This window comes from Cariama cristata, unplaced genomic scaffold, assembly GCF_000690535.1.
Source record: "Cariama cristata isolate BGI_N322 unplaced genomic scaffold, ASM69053v1 scaffold20319, whole genome shotgun sequence".
NCBI lineage: Eukaryota > Metazoa > Chordata > Aves > Cariamiformes > Cariamidae > Cariama > Cariama cristata.
Genome location: NW_009635545.1, coordinates 2222 through 19525, shown reverse-complemented (window position 1 = coordinate 19525; position 17304 = coordinate 2222). Strand labels below are relative to the sequence as shown.

Genomic DNA, 17304 nt, shown 5'->3' with positions numbered 1-17304 from the left:
AGTATAGGTTGAGAGACTGGATAACCTGGGGTAAACCAGCTGTTTCAGTCTTCTTAAAAGATCTTCAGCAAGTCAGCCTCTGTGCCTAACATTTTCCTACATGCAAAATATGAACAACCCAGCTAGCTGAAGAAGGGGAGAAATGCTGAGGGTAATACTCGTGAAGCTACTTTAATAAAACACTTTATAATGGAGCGTAACACTTAGATTCCTTTGAAGGCAACGTGTACACAGCTATCAGTTAAGAATAACTCAAACTTAGAATGCCAAGCTGCTGAATTTTATAAAGGTAGCCAACAGTTTTCTTTTGGTAAAAGGATTAAGTCAACTGACACATGCACTATAAATCAATTCTTCATTTAGTAGTCCCACAACTTACACAATAAACCACAGATCACTCATATGAATAACAAAGAACACAAAAACTTGCTCCAGCACACTGTTAATAAAATAAGAGAGGCTGGCACTGTGCTTATCTATGAATCACACAATCATCACCAAGGAGCAATCTAGTAAGACTTTTCAGATATTCAAGGACAAAAAGGGCACTATATCTGAGTCCATACTAAACATGAGACACAAAACCTTTCTCCTAGAATCCTCACAAATCTAAAAATATATCTACTGAGTCCATCCACTTGTTTGTTAGGAGTGAGTATGTGGAAGGAAAAGGCAGTGGAAGCAGATTCCTGAGATCACTCAAAAGGCATTAAGAGCTGTCGTCCTCTTCTCTGGAGCAAAAGTGGGGAGGGAGAGTCACCTTTTCCCACATCTTCCCCACGCACATTAACAAATGGTCATTTCAAAAGGTTCATCAGCAGAGGATTTTACGCTTTGGCATACCAAAATGTATTCACCATTTCTACAGCTGCACCCATTAATGGTTCACATGCTTGTACTGTGCAAGGGTAGCATGTTCATAGACACACCAGAAGGTGATTTTTCAACATCAGCCTCTTCTGAGCGCCACATCCTGTTGAAACAGTTCCTTCCGATAACTTTATATTTAATACTGCTGACCAACAAAACTAACGCACAGCTTTTTGCTCCTGAAAGCTCAAGTATTAATCCTGTAGACAAGAGAAAGTTGCACTCAAGTCACAGATGAGCAGACACAAAACACACTCTTAATGAGTGACTGATCCCTTTCTCCTTCCAGTTACTTTTTAAGAAACATCTGTCTGAACACACTCACATCAGAATCAAGCATCTTCAATACCACCCATGGGCAACCTCTAAATTATTATTGCTGTCCTATAAAAAGTACTGCTCACTGATTGCTGTGAATATAAAGATCAGTGGTTCTTCTGCAAAGTTCGAAGTTCACAGTGTAAGGACCATAGATACAAACATCAAAGATCAGGTAATTTTCCTCCTTTATTGGGAAACTGCAGCGGCTTAAAGTTGAGTGACTGTTTTTCAGAAGTGTTTCTACGGCTCCACAGTACCAATTGCTACTGAAATCTTTTCCATCCCTCTATGAAAATTCCAGTAACTCATTGTTTACACTGTTGTCTCAATCAAAGCTATGAAGTAGAGATCAAGACTTCTCCAAAATTAAGAACCATGCAGAGGTACCAACAGATAATCATTCTGGTTTTGGTATATGCTATAAACATTACGTGAAAATCAAAGCAAAATATTTCAGCTATATTTCTATAGCTTGCAACCTGTAGATTTATTAGAAGACTTTCAAGACTGTGCTGCTGCATCTGGAGCTGGTATTCCACAATAGTCTGACTGTGTAGCAATGTTCCCTGTTCCACAGTTTTGCAGAGCTTCTTGTTCTTCCTTCTAGAAAGCACCAGTTATCTCTAAAGCAATTCCTTCAGCTCAATCACTTTCTTAGCTACATAGAGTATTTATAGATTGCCATTACCATAACAGATGAGTAGTCTATGAATTTACCCTTGGAATGCTCCTACATTATATTGAATTACTATCACTTCCCTAGTTTTCAGATGACAAAACAAACATAGAAAGGTCAAGAAGCTGCCTTAAGGTTATGTAAGATTTTTGGAGCAGAGAACCAAACTTAAAATCTACCCTTATACGGTTAATATCATACCTACATGATCTCTCACTGCTGCCACCTTCTGATTTGCTCATGGACAGATAGTGTAGACTACCATACCTGGAACCTACCAAAAGCCACTTAAAAAATATACTTTCCTGGAAAAGGCTACACACAGGCTTTTTTCCATCAAATTAATAAAACAAGTGCTTCAAGAAAGCAAAATCAAGGTTAAAGAAAAATTTAACTAGAGCCTTCTGATTTGCCAACATTCGCAATTACATGTATCAAACACATTTTCTAGAATTTTTTTTGTGACTGTACTTAAAAGTTCACAGACCACACTAAAAATGCAGTCTGGAGGTATTTTAGAAGAAAAACAAATTCGATGGATCTGGGTATATACAAAGAATTCTTATAAAGACCATAGGTTTTACTAGACATAAGAGGAAACCTGCCTATTAGCAAGTCTTCCTTTTTAACAAGATGGATTAAAAATTAGTAGATTTGCATTGTGTCCACCACAAGTATGTATACGGTGGAAGAAGTTACACAAGGTTGCAATTTACAACTGCACAGTTTCCTAACAGATGACCTCCAGCTGACACTTTCACTTGACGTAGTGACCAGTTTCAGAAAAGCCACATCCTCACCTACTCTTCTTCAAAACCAAATTGAAAGGAAACCCAAACTGCAGCATTTCCTCAAGAACGTCTCTGCTCTTTGCTAAAGGGAAAAAAAGTTGTAACCATGTTACATGTTCTACAAACCAGCCAACTGCATATTCTGAATTCAGTGCTTCACTGGAGGGCATCTGAAGGGATCATCTCAAGTCACAGTTCAAGCAGGGATCTGAGGTTGGCCTTTCGCAAGACAAGAAGGCAGAAATAGCAATTTAAAGAATTTCCAACTTCTTGCCCCCTGTGACTCATTTTCAGTCCCACAGCATGACATCCCAGCATTTTAGCTGTTATAGGCACAGATGTTTCCGGGGCTGTGATGTGAACAGAAACAAATAAATTAACTCAGCTTTGAAGGAAAATAGGACTGGGGGAAGAATCTGACCACAGAGTTGGTTATAACAACTCTGGGATAAGGTTAAAGAAGGGAGGCAATACAGAGACAGGGTACAATTACTCCAAAATGGTGTTATCAAAAACCCCGTATCTGAAGCTATGGCCACAACAGCTGCAGAAACAGGGACTCAGATGAGCTTCAGTGAGGACTCATCAGAACAAAAATAATTTCATTTTTACAGTTCAAATACTGCATTTTGTAAACAGAGAAACTACTTCCCCTAAAGGAAAAGAGTGAAGAAGTATTAAACATTCAAAATACTGGGTCTTCCACAGAGAAAAGAGCTCTGTATGTATGTAAATAAGGAACAAATAGACCAAGATTACAAGGAGAGGTACTGGCTAACGTTCTCGTTAGCAACAAGTCATTTCTCACCTGATGCCTGCATATACTCACAGTTGGAAGCCAGAGCTCACAACCGACGAGACAATGAAGATATGCGTATGAGTTGGGGTTTTTAATAACATGACTTAACTCTCTACATTCCAGTATGCAGTAAAGTCATAAGCAATTGCAGTGTGATTATCAGGGACTCAAGCAGCGAAAACGATGACACAGGCACATCAGTCCCAGGTGCACAGTGCAAAGCAGGCAGCGATGGCTGGGTACATCCCAGCTGCCTGGCGGCACACTCACTGAGGCTAAGAGCAAAACCAAAGCAAAGCTAAAAGGCCCACGGGCCAGAGGATGGCAAGAGGGTGAAGAGGAGTTAAGATATGTGATGTTTCAGGAAAATGCACAAGGAACAGACAGAAAACATGGTCATCAGCACAATCTGCTCCCCTCTCAACTCAGAGATGGGGAAAGCTCCAGATTTATGCGAACCATGACAAGGAAAAACTGCTACAGCAATATACACCCCTAGGTGTCTGTCTCATTTAAAATGCAGCTTTAGGTGTCAAGTCCTGTTTGTCAAAACAAGTCACAGTTTGTTATTTGAAGAAAACTGTTTTAAGCTGCTTTATCAATTTTCACTATCGCAGGGATATACAGCAGCAGAAATATGTTCCAATTACACCGCAGCAGATGTAACTGTTTCATTAACGTGGTTAAGATCACCTACGGAGGTATTTCCTACACAGGCAGGAGCCTATGTCAAGCCTGTTCAGAGTAACACAGCAACAACAAAAGCCTATCTTCAAATACCAAATGAATTCTGTAAGTATAAAGGTGAAAAGGAGTAATCCAGTTTCTTTTAGCTTCTCCCTCTTTAAAGAAATCTTTCACTGGAACAGATTTAATTCCTTGAAGCATTTCAAATGTTTCTGTGGTCAGCTGCACTCCCACTATTCACTTTTCCTATTAACATTTGCATTATCTGGATCAGATTCTCCAGCCTCTGGAAAGAGATGCAACATTACTAGGCCATGCCAAACATTTTGGCAGGACCTTTTCAGGTGGGGGGGAGATCAAAGCTGCTCTTAACCTCATCTCCTGTCTGCCAGGAGATACTGCCACTTTCAATGTGACAAAGCTGACTCAAATGTCAGGAACAAGTGAACCGCAAAGTGGAAATACAGGTATTTTCATTCCACTTCCAAGGGAAGACAAAAGGTTACACTACAGCTATTTCAGCCATCACAGAGAGACCTCTAAGCACGCTAATGGGGGGGGGGGGGGGAAGGGGGGGGGAGGGAGGGATTTTTGGGAGAGAGAGATGGCCTCTCATTTTAACTCCTACCAGATTCATCTGTGACAATGCCAGCACAGAAGCTGGCAAGATTTAGCACCTCCAGTTCGGAAAGAAAGGTTTATTCCAGGCTTGGAATTGTAAGAAGCTTAAAGCAAGTTAAATTAGCAGGCTTGTAAAGAAAGATGTCATCCACCACCAACCCACGCTACACGGGATTTTAACATGCGGTTTTAGCCCTGAATTTTGGAAAGTATCATATTTACAATGACTTGTGAAAGAAGAAAGCAGAACTAACCTGGCACAGAGTGGTAAAATACTCCCCCTGATGACTCAAAACCAGTATTAACTCTCTGATCTTTCAAAAGCGTTGACTCAACTTACTGAGACTAAAAGATCAAAAGAAGTTTTCATTCGGCTCAGCAAAATCACAATGCTTTTCCCTTTGATTCAGGTGCTCTTGGTATTCGGTATATGAAAGCCTTCCACTGATACTTAGCACCAAATGACTTACAAAGTAGAAGTTTGACGTAACACAGTTTACAGAGACTAACTCAAACCATATTCAATCCCAAAACAGGGAAAAGTCTACTAATCCAAAACACTGATAAACATCCCCGTATTGCAACCCAGATCTTTAACACGTCTGCTCTAAACAGTGTACCTTAACCACTGCCTACAGACATAAAACTTGGACTCACAAGAAGCCATATGCATCTCGTACGTGATAGTTCCCTCCGTGCTGTTGAGAAGGATGCCCAAAAAACTCCACTGTCTGAAGACCACTGTCACTGGAAAAACCTGCTTGCAGGCTGCAAAACCTGACAGCTCATTGCATTAGTATTGCTTAAAACATGACACAAAACAGGCAAGACAGCCAAACTCTGATCAGAGGTTAACTCACTGACAGGACTCACTAACAAACTGATGGCTTACATTGCTCTATCACTTCCAAACTGTCTTTCATATTCACGATACAACAGTTTCATCTCTGTTCTTCAGAAGAAAATCGTCTTTCCTGATCTCTTTTCAAGTGAGCTAGTCCAGGGAGCTTTTAATTAAGCGCAACGCTTAAAAAATTATATTAGTATAACAGTAATGGCCTTAATCTGTGGCTGGTTTGTTTCAACGGCTCTTTTTTTCTAATTAAGCATCAGCAAGTTTCTCCCTGCAGTGCTACAAACAAGATATTCAGTTTGCCCATTAAACACTGCTTGGAGTCCTTCAGCCAACACTTCACAGAGCCTGGGAGGACCTACCAGTAAAAGACTACCCTATCCACACCTCCTTACCTACACTCATTCCCAGGAATCTGCTACCAGCTGCCAACAGAAACAGGATACGGGCATAACGTCTTTTTAACTTGACTCATTATAGCCACTTCTCCAAGTCTCAGGTAGCTCAAGTAGAGCGTGAGTCAACCAACAATATAACTGAGTACGTATGTACCCTACCAGGTACAAACAGCGGCAAACTATCCCTTGTGCCTCAGGAACACAGTCCAAGCAGAGTCACAAGTACCCATCCACAAGTACAGGGGCATGCTGCCAGACTCCTTCTCCAGTGCTGAGGAAGGAACCCAACTCGTTACAGCACAACGGCATGCATGTGCAAACGGGGTCCGTTAGCTGGAGACACAGCTGCTATCACACAGGAGCTGTGACCTCCCTGCTTTGTTCACTGAACATGAACACATGCATCCCAAGCACACCGAGGTTTAGTTTGTTGCTTGTGTACTAATATGGGAGCTTTTTAGTGCAAGCTTTGATATACCAGAAGTATGATCACTGTTCCATATTTAGTTTCAATCACCTTTCTTGGCACAGACATAATGAATATTTCACTGCAAGGTGAGATACATTCAACTTTAATTGACTTGTCTTGAGAGGGCTTTTAAAGGGGTAAAGGCCTACAATTTTTGGACTACGGCAATAAAAATACTGATGCCCATCTATGGTCCATTTTCTTCTAATAGATCTAATTATGCTTTTTCAGAGAGAACACACACAAATTGCACAAACACAGCACAGCTAAGCAGCCACACACACAAATATGCTAGCTCTTCAATATCCACCTCCACATCCAACTGCACAAAGACAGTAGTTAATCTGGTGATTTTGGTATAAAGAAATTGGGCTTGATGACTTGCTTGCCAATAGGAATCAAGCAGTCCCATATTTAAAGCCTCAGCCAAAATCAGAATGTTGCCTCCCACATTCATGGCAGAGTCCACACGAAAAAAAAGTCACAAAATCTTTACCCAAAGCAGCAGAAAAAGAGAGCAGATTTGTTTGAAATAAGGCTGAATTTTACCTCCCACTGAGGAGATGCAGGCTTATAACCAGAGCCAAAACCAAGACCCATGTTAATGTTTCCTTATACCACCATTGTTCAACTTGGGTGTCCAACAGAACTCCCAGGTCGCTTCCTGCAGATCTGCTTTCCAGGTGGTCGGGCCCCCAGTATGTATACAGCTACACAGGCTGGCCCATACAGGGTATACCACCTGCTACATGGGGTGGTTCCTCCCCAGGTACAGGAATTCGCATTTCCCTTTGTTAAACTTCATGAAGTTCCTGTCTGCCTATTTCTCAGGCCTATCCAGGTATTTCTGCATGGCAGCATCATCATCTGGTATACCAACTTCTCATCCTATACCATCTCCAAACTTGCTCACAGTGCACCCGGCCCCATCATCTAGGCTACTAATGAAGAGGTTAAACAGTACTGGACCCAGTATCAACCCCCGGGGTACTCCCCTAGTGACTGGCCTCCACCAGGACTTCATGCCACTCTGACCACAAACCTCATAGACAAACTGAGGAAGGACAGGACAGATATGTGGACACTGAGGTGGATGGGTAACCGGCTGAACTACTTCCCATCCACCTCAGTGACAACATATCTAGCCCGTACTTCCTCATTTTGTCCATAAGGATACTATGGGGGAATGTGTTAAAAGGCCTTACTTGAAGTAAACAACATTCACTGCTCTCCCCTCATACACCATCTAGTCATTTCTTTGTAGAAGGCTATCAGGCTAGTTAAGCATGATTTCCCCTTCCTAAAGCCATGCTGACCACTCCCAGTCACCTCCTTGTCCTTAACACGCTTGGAAATGGTTTCCAGTATTATTTGTTCCGTCATCTTCTCCTCGATGGAGGCGAGTTGACCCACTCACAGTTCTCTGGTTCCTCTTTCTTATAGGATTCCTTACGGAAGACAGAGGCGGCACTTGCTTTCTTCCAGTCCTCAGGCACCTTCTCTGATCACCTCAGCCTTTCCAAGATAACCGAGTGACCTTGCAATGACGCCAATCAGCTCCCTCAGTGCTCATGGGTGCACCCTTACCAGGTATCATGGATTTGCTTATGCCCACGAACTTAAGTGTTTCCCAACCTGGTCTTCCTTCCCCAAGGAGCAGTCTTTCTTGCTCTGGACCTTCCCACTGTCATAGGGATCTGGGGTATTTGAAGGCTCATGTTCCCAGTAAACACCAAGATGAAGAAAGCAATCACCAGAGACTTTTCAAAAGCCATACCTAAATGACCAGGCCAAATAGCTAGAGTTTTTTGTAAAACACACAAAACACCCAGCCTTTGCACCACTCTAATTACCCACTCTTAGACAAGAATTTCTACTAGGTTATCATTTCAGATTTCCCTTTCATATTAGAGATATAGAATGAAACAGTTCACACAAAGGGTTTTAATGATTTTTTTACTGGTAACTGATTAATATGCAAGAGTTTTGTATCTTTAGAGACTTCTTCCACTACTCAAATTCTATTACCAGACTTTTTCTTTTCTTTTTTAAAAAACAGCATCAATATGGCAGTTATGTAATTGAAGAGCTCTTAGAACAGAGACGTCTGTTACTAATTCTGACATCTTTGGTCTAGAACCTACTATAACTGTTCCTCATCTATTATTGTCCTGGTTTGGCTAAACAGGGCTACTTTCTCCTTTCAGGAGTTTTTCTTTCAATTAAGTTTCTTCTAAGTAACAGCACTTTCTGAAATACAGCTACATGTTTTTCAGACAGTGTCTGCGTTTCAGGCCTGATAACACTCAATGTTTATAGTTGCTACTGAAGTGTCAGTAGGACTGGTATGCAGAGGCGCCCATGTTTATACTTATCCCCATGAGAACCTAGGCCACTGCTGGGCTTCTTTTGTTAAGCGGGTAAAAAGTCATGAAAGGGTCGCACCTGCAGAAGAGTGCAGACAGGACAGGTGACCAAAAACTGACCAACGAGGTATTCCATCCCATCCACATCATCCTCAGTATAAAGCTAAGGGATCACGGGGGTCTCGCTCTCTTCTTTCATGGCCGGCATCCCTGTGGGACCCTGCTCGCTCTCCTGCCTCCGACCCCGATCCGTGCATTCCTGAACCTGGTCCCTGTTGGCTGCGCAGTCTGGTCCAGGTGCCCGTGCGGCAGCGGCTCACGGCCTGCAATCCTCGACCGTCATCGGGACACTCTATCAGGTTTGTACACTTTTACTTCCATTATCAGTAGCATTAGTATTAATACATTATACTATTTTCCATTATTATTGTTTTATTAAAGTCGTATTATTTTCCAACTCGTAAGTCTCTCTCCCTTTCCTCCGTCCTTTCCCCTCCCAGGGGGAGGGAGGCAGGGGGTTAACAGAGAGCCTCTGCTGCCCGTCTGAAGTGCCCACCCAGCCTTAAACGGTGACAATTATTTACTCAGGCTTTTCACCAGGTCCTGGAGATCGAGAAAATTACACCAATAAATACAAATGGGTAGCAAGCTCAAATAACCTAAAGCTCCAAAGAAAATTTTGCCTGACAGGCCCCAGTGAGGGGCAGAAATTTACTACGGGAGGTCTGGAGAGGTAACATCAATCACTGTCTCCCAAAGAGGCTGAACCCATGTTCCTCAGCAAGAAAGCCAGCAGCTCTCTTGAACTGTGTATCTTGATGCCTTCATAATTTCAGAAGTTATGAAAAGTATAGTTTTAGCAGCAATTTAAGGAAAAACAGTTATCATCTAGAAGAAATCCATCAGTGACTTTTCTTATAGAATGGGAATGAATTTTTTCCACAGCTGGAACAATTTAAGCCTTACAAATCCTTATTAGTCTGTCCATTCAGTCATAAAATGCCTGATGTTTACATTCAAGACTGAACTGGTGAGCATTTGAAAATGAAGACAAAATAAGGTAAAGTTTGGTTATGTAGTCATCGTTCACTTTCAACGTTTCCTCTTGATTTACATTTTTATTGCAAGCTGTCCAAATTCTAGCCTATTCCCAGTCATATGAAGCATTTCCCAAGCCAAACTTTAACAATTTCCCTCTATAGTTCAGTTATCAATTTCTTAGAACTCTCAGAAGATTGAGATTAACGTTTCCTACGTTGTTTCAGTGTTAAATCCCAGGAAGCTTTCCTTCCATCACTTTTTCCAGATCGATTTTAATTAAACATTAATAGTCACAAATATTTAAACATCCTTATAGGTGAGGATCACAGAATCATAGAACAGTTTGGTTGGAAGGGACCTTAAAGACCATCTCGCACCAACCCCTCTGCCATGGGCAGGGACACCTCCCACCAGACCAGGTTGCTCACAGCCCCATCCAGCCTGGCCTTGAACGCTTCCAGGGATGGGGCAGCCACAGCTTCTCTGGGCAACCTCTGCCACTGCCTCACCACCCTCACCGGGAAGAATTTCTTCCCAATGTCTAATGTCAATCTTCCCTCTTCCAGTTCAAAGCCATTATCCCTTGTCCTATCACTCCCTGCCCCTGTCAAAAGTCCCTCCCCAGCTTTCTTGTCAGCCCCTTTAGGTACTGGAAGGCTGCTCTAAGGTCTCCCTGGAGCCTTCTCTTCTCCAGGCTGAACAACCCCAACTCTCTCAGCCTGTCCTCATAGGAGAGGTGCTCCAGCCCTCGGATCATCTTTGTGGCCTCCTCTGGACTCACTCCAAGAGGTCCATGTCCTTCTTGTGTCGGGAGCCCCAGCATACAGCAGTAATGCAGGGGGGTCTCACCAGAGCCGGGTAGAGGGGCAGAATCCCCTCCCTCAACCTGCTGGCCACGCTGCTTTGGATACAGCCCAGGATACGGTTGGCTTTCTGGGCTGTGAGTGCACACTGCTGGGTCACATTGAGTTTCTTGTCAACATGTCCCCAACTGACTAAAAAAAGGTAAAACTGAAAAGAGGGAAAAGAAGAAAGTAATAACGATTCAAACAAATTAACTCTCACACACTGCGGCCAAAAAATTCCTAAACCTGAAACTACAAGGGAGGAGTCAGCCTGCTCACCACAGTCTCAATTTCTCTCCCAAGCACGGGCAGTTGCAGATTCTGGAGTGTCAGCCTTCCTTTAGATGTTGTGGCTTTAAACTTTGCTTTCATTGCCACCTTCGCCTCCTCTAAGGTCTCTGGAGATGTTAGATGGAAGTTTTGCAGCTAAGTAGTGTGATCTCAGGTTGGCTCTTCCTCAGCAATTGCCATTGTAAGACAGCCATACCTACACCAGAATTTTAAAGGTGCTGCACTGGTGGCAAACGATAAACATTTCTGTAGTGATGTCCCCAATAAAAAAATATGAAGAAGAAAGATCATTTGAGCAGCACAGGTGCAGCTCCATGATGGGTACTGAAAGACCACAATAGCAGCTGTTTACAGGAATTCTAAAAAATTTAAAAAAACAATCAGTAACTCCAATTCCAAAACCCCAAGAAATTAATGTTCATCCATCAGAGTAAAAATAAAAAAACGCACAACTTGTTCACACCAATATTGCATCTGGTCACAAGCTAAATTAGTAATCTTTGCTTTTATCACACAATAGGTTCCTTTCTCCAGCATTTCTGTTTTGAAATAAGGAAGTTGCTTTGAAACTTATGACAAACCCACTTAAGATCAAATCTGTTCAGGAAGTCCCAGTTTCAGTAAATACCATTTTTTACATCAAATTGTTGGTGAGTACCTATCAATTACTCTCCACTGCCGTCAAAGGACATGCATAAGTTCGGCTGCAATTTATTACGATCCTTGCTACAGAACTTTTTACAGATTTCTTTTAGAGCGCTACTCCAGGCATTAAAAATCAGCAAAACCCGAGGGCGCATCATGACTTTAAGTACCAAAGGCATGCAGTAGAGAACACAGTTCCACAAAACAACCACATCAACTACTATTTTAAAGTGCAGCCTCACTGAACACTGCAGGTATCCACTCTTGAGATCATTCAGTCAGAAATAACAGGACCAACAGCTATACTGGATCACAATCCTGATGCAAAGCACGGAGACAAAAGACCTCAAGCAGTGAATCAACAAGAATACATGAGGGGAAAAAAAAAATTGCAGTACAAGGATGCCTCCAAAGCATAAGTTTTCTTATGCCACCTCATCAGTAACACGGATGTCTATCTGGGGAACTACTCCAAATGCAGAAACATCACTCCAACCAACTATTCCCTTTTATCTTTTCTTACAGGACAAAAATGCACTTCTTAGGGTGTAAGACAGTACTGAGTTTCTACGCTGGTCTTTGAAAACAAGTAGCTTTTTTTCAGTATTGCTTAATGTATAGACATGCATGTTATAACCACACTATGAACTAAAGTGTTACAGAGAACTATACAGACTAGCTTAGGTATTGGAACAGTTATACTACCCACCAATGAGCAGATGAAATTGCTTTGCCAGCCCAAGAATGGTGCCATTCAATAGTAATCCTGTCTTTTACCACCATCTGCAAGAGCTAGTAAGAAGCTAATACTGAACTAGGAGTGTTCAACAAATGATTGCTGGTTGTCTTCTAATGAGGGAGTAAGAGAGACTATAGCTCCTACACCAATTACATACATCCACCGGACTTTCTCATGAAATTAAGAGTGGAGGCTCAGATGTCAGTGGAGCATAGTGATTCTCAATCTAAAAGCTACCATCCTCAAAGTAACCGAACAAGGTTAGAGATAGTGACAGTTCCTTTCTTTTTGAAACACATACGTATCTTTTCAAATCCTCAGACAACATGACCACAGAGCAGAAAACCCATGCTATTCTCACACTTCCTTAATAACCCTGCACAAAAAAGGTGAGTCAGCAATAGCAGATCACTGTCAGTTCCTGGAGTTTGTTCAAGCATAAGCATTAAAAAAAAAATAAAACAAAACACAAACTTAAGTGCCAGTTTAAAGGGGTAAATATCCTCCTGTAAGTTTCAAAACCATCAGTGCCTATAGCGATTCTCTGTGCAAGTCTATTGTTTCATTTTGTGACCAGCAGAGACTGCCTGAGGAGACCAGGTCAAAATTCACTGTTGGTACAGCTTCGCACTCAAGTCCAGACAGCCTTCAGCTGATTTACTGTTATCTCCACGAACACATACAGAGAAATAATACGAAATGGCCAAGTCATTGGATTATAAGTTATTTGTCTCCCTTTGGGTGGAAGTTTACAGTCTGACCTTTTATTTCAGCAAAAACATCTAAAAAAAAAAGCTGAAGATTTTACTTCCTGGATAAAAAGCAGACTTCATTAAAAGCTTACATTTCCACAAAATGAATGAAAATACTTCCTTCTGTACCTGAATATTCACAGTTGTGAGGTTTTATCACTAAAGCATAAGGACAACTATTAACCTTATCATCACAATTAAAGATGCTTGTCTATTAATGACCGCAAAGTACCCAATTACCTGCAGTTTCTTTTTAAACTATTTACAGATAAAGGGTTACATAGGGCATACTCAGATGAGCCCAAACTGTCAGCAGCCAACAAGCAAAAATGTTGCTGCTCCCCTTGTCATCCTCCACTGAAGGCTGCCATCCCCTCCATTCTGCTAGTTGTCTGCTCAATTCCCTAACTCTGCTCTTTAAAGTGATCTAAATTTTAAAAAGAAAAACTAGCTTAGGAACCAGAGCAGGGGAAGCCAGGAAAAAAGTTAGAACAATTTCTTCACTCATTTTAGCAGTAACCAAAAACCATACCTGACTGTTCTCTAAACAGGAAGCTGTTGGATTTGCTGTTTACGTTAATATTTGACGGCTTCCTTGGGCGAGCTTACTGGAGAGAAGAGTAGAGGGAGCCTGTTGTCAGCAGAGGAGGACTGAAGTCAGTAGTTATTGGAACACACCATGAAAATGGATGTATTCCCAGCAAGTGACGGATGCCAAAACAAAAGAACCCTCAATGGGCACATTTCTTTACGAAACCAGAGGAGTTTGTGAAGCTGGTACAGTCTAGTAGCTAGAACTGGCATCTTTTGAGCACCGGGGTCAAATCCAAGCCGATCCTAAAAGCTACTGGGTGTCTTCAAGTGACTCAGAGTATCACCTGTGACACACCCACAAATTTTGTTTTTTGTTTTTTTTTAAAAAAAAACAATGTTGTTTTCTTAGACTGTCTCAACTAGAGCAGAACTTGAGACACTGATCAAGGAGTTAAACCAACACTAAACCAAAAACCACTTTGGATTTTTTTCTTATCCCACAAACCAGAATTGTAACTGAAGCATTTAAACAACTTTGGTAAACCAGAACCAAAACCTACTCTTTCAGCACAACAAACCATCTGAAAACCAACACCCGCAGCAAAAGCGTGACCAGCATGGAAACTGCTCTGCAGACCAGCAAGCAGCAGCTGTTACAGCCTCCCCCTCCGCACCGCACGCAACAAGCCCTCACTTCCCTACCCTAGGATGCTCTGCAGACCAAGCAGTCACACTTCTCACAGGTATTCAATGTGAACTAACCAAGCTCTTCCCTTTAAGAAAAGGCTCACATATCCAGTTCATGCTCTTCCCCAGCAAAGAATTTAACGTTAATCAACTGCCACTGAGCCACATCAACCTGCTCAGCTTACAGGAAACAAAAACTTGGTTTTGTGTCAAGCTCACAGGAAACAAAAACGCTTTTCTGCCCAACGCTATTTTAGTATACTACCACAGCGAAATAAAAATGCCCAGGTTAGACTGAGGAACATGTTTAAAGTTTGCTGCGCTAAGTTCTCTCCACTGTTAATACAGAAATCACCAAGCTATGGCCCCTTGACCCTAGCTCTGCTTCCAGGGGAATGAGGGGAGAAGTAACCGCAGTAGAGTTAAGGATCCCCTTCTCAACCACAGCACTTCACTGCCAATTACAGTTTACACTAGCATTGCAGACACAGTCCATTTTACCTTTCTGTTACAGGAACAACACCATCAGGCTATTAAGCCAGACTATTAAGCCAGACAGGTATGTAGGTTAGATCTGTGGCCCTCCAGTATCGTCTCAGCCCGAATCACTGGAGCTGATGAATAAAAGCTCTTAAGAAAAGTGTGTCTGCTAAATATGTAACTGTGCAGCAATGTAGCATGCTGAATGACTCAGTCAGGTATCTACTTTCAGCACATTAGTTTTCCTTTTTAAAAAAAAAAAAAAAAAAACAAAAGCTAATGAATAATTGGTCTCTTCTGAAAGAGAGAGCTGTGTTTGGCTACCTTTAGCTGTAATCCACAATTAATTGATAAGACTGCCACTGCCTTAGAGCGTTAGCATGAACATCGACATCACAGAAAAGGTAACCATGTCCAAGTAGTTTATGAAAGGAGAGTCAATAGAGGTTATCAGTGCACACTGGCCTCTCCTAAGCCCATAGAGAGGAAGTTAGCAGACTTCCTCATTCCAGGTTTAGAATTCAATAAGTACAGCTAAAAGCCTTAAACTAAAATACAGCTGTGCCAGCTGGTGAATTTCTGCGCTTCTTAAACAGCTAAGGTACCCCATCTTCTGTTACCTGGGTGGGACAAAGCTGCACAGTCACAAAGCAAAGACTGAGCTCTGCTAGTCTTGTACATTACAGGCAGGTTGCCCTACGAGACTGCTGCTTTCTGTGAGCAAAAAGACCATTGCCCTATGACCTGTGCACAAGAAGGCAAGCAAGACCTACTTATTTTCTAGCCTTCATTGAAGATGCTTTCCAATTCAAGGCAGGCATGTTCTAACTTCATCTGAATGCTTTATCTAACCAAACAGAGAAACCACCATTGCCTCCCAGGTGCATTTCAATGACTACTTAATGTCTGTTAACTGCATGGAAGAAGAAAATCTCTACAGACCGTGGTGGCATTTAAGAACTGAATGGATAAGCAGTGAAGGCTCAGGTGACACAACACAAGCTCTTCTGAAAGGAATCTTTTGAATGTTCCTACAGCAGGTTCAAACAAGGTCACTCTCCATACAATGCCAGCTGGATACTCTGGTGCTCATACAGTCTCATTGTGCATATGTATATTCCATTGCTACAACCATGATTAACAGTGCATATCAATCTGAATCTAGAAAATGTATGCCTAGAGTTCTCTTCACCCTGTAATCAGATGGCCTTCTCTTCCCATTTGTTACAAGTCATAGTAGGCATACATACCTCAAAACTGCTCAGGCTAGCTCGTCTCTTTGCATAGATATGCTCACAGTTGTAATCCAAATGTCTTCAACAGAGGTCTAATTTTAAAAATACTTAGAAGTATAAATTCCATAGGAAACAGGAAAGTCAGGGGAGGGAAGGAGATACAATCTACCAGCTTCTACATTTGCAGACATCTGCAGTCAGTAGTGTAGGTCATTTTCAGAGTAAATCTTGGCAACAAAGCTTCTTTGTAGAGGAGAAAGACCTGCCAAAATTAACAAGCATAGTAAGAAACACCATTAGCATCTGATGATAAGCAACAAAACAGCACCACACATTCAGAGTCTCCTTCAGAGAAAAGAATTAACTCTTATTTGAAATATTTCTGCTAGCTTTGATGTACTTAAAATCATAAGCAGCCTTTGAAATTACCCCATATTCTGAGTACTTTACCCTAATAAATTATCCCAAGGAGGAAAATTCTCTAAGCATTCAGATAATGTTTGATCATAACAGAGCATCCAACACAACACCACACCGCAGACTGCCTTGTTTCAGATATAACTTCCCAGCTTATTAGATGTCTTTATGTCCACTGCATATTTTCACACAGGAATGCTTGTGCAACCAGTGTCAGACTAAAGAATTACGGTGATGTCCAAAACAAGGACCAACACAGAGAGTGACAGAAGTCCAGCACAGCATGGATATAAGGTACATACTAGGGGAGTTCCTGCATAGCATAAACATTTAGCAGTGTTGACACTTCTGAACTTCTCTAACTTGGATTTAAGTTAATAAAATGTAAAGTCTTTGGGGCAGAGACCTTCTATTCTGTGTTTGCATTTCACATAGTATAGCAGATCAAGGTTCCAAATCAAAGCTGTTCAATGTTATTCCAATACTACTTTTGGTACAACAGTAAGATTCTTCTTTACAAATAAAAAAGCCAGTTTTGCATTATCATAAAATGCTTCTGAAAGTACGAAGATATTTCATTTTGCAAAAAAGACATTTAACTCCATATAATCACTTGTTTCCTTCTCTCCTTTTCCTTCTGTGACCATTCTAACATGCTTGGCCAGAGGAACAATTTTAAGAATTTGGAGCTTATATTCAAGCTTAAAGAATCAGCTTACTGTGTTGTGACAACATCCAGTGTCTTGACTGTTTAGCGGTTTTAAGAATTTTAATTTAAGTATTTAAA

General features: G+C 41.5%; 1 long non-coding RNA gene across 1 annotated transcript in view; it reads right to left on the bottom strand.

Annotated features, from left to right (window-relative positions):
* Positions 1-16361, bottom strand: part of LOC104167359 — a 23702-nt gene extending 7341 nt beyond the window's left edge. The window contains exon 1 of the long non-coding RNA XR_696499.1: positions 16116-16361. This is a non-coding gene — a long non-coding RNA (uncharacterized LOC104167359). The remainder of the gene's footprint in view (positions 1-16115) is intronic.
* Between the last annotated feature and the right edge of the window lie 943 nt (positions 16362-17304).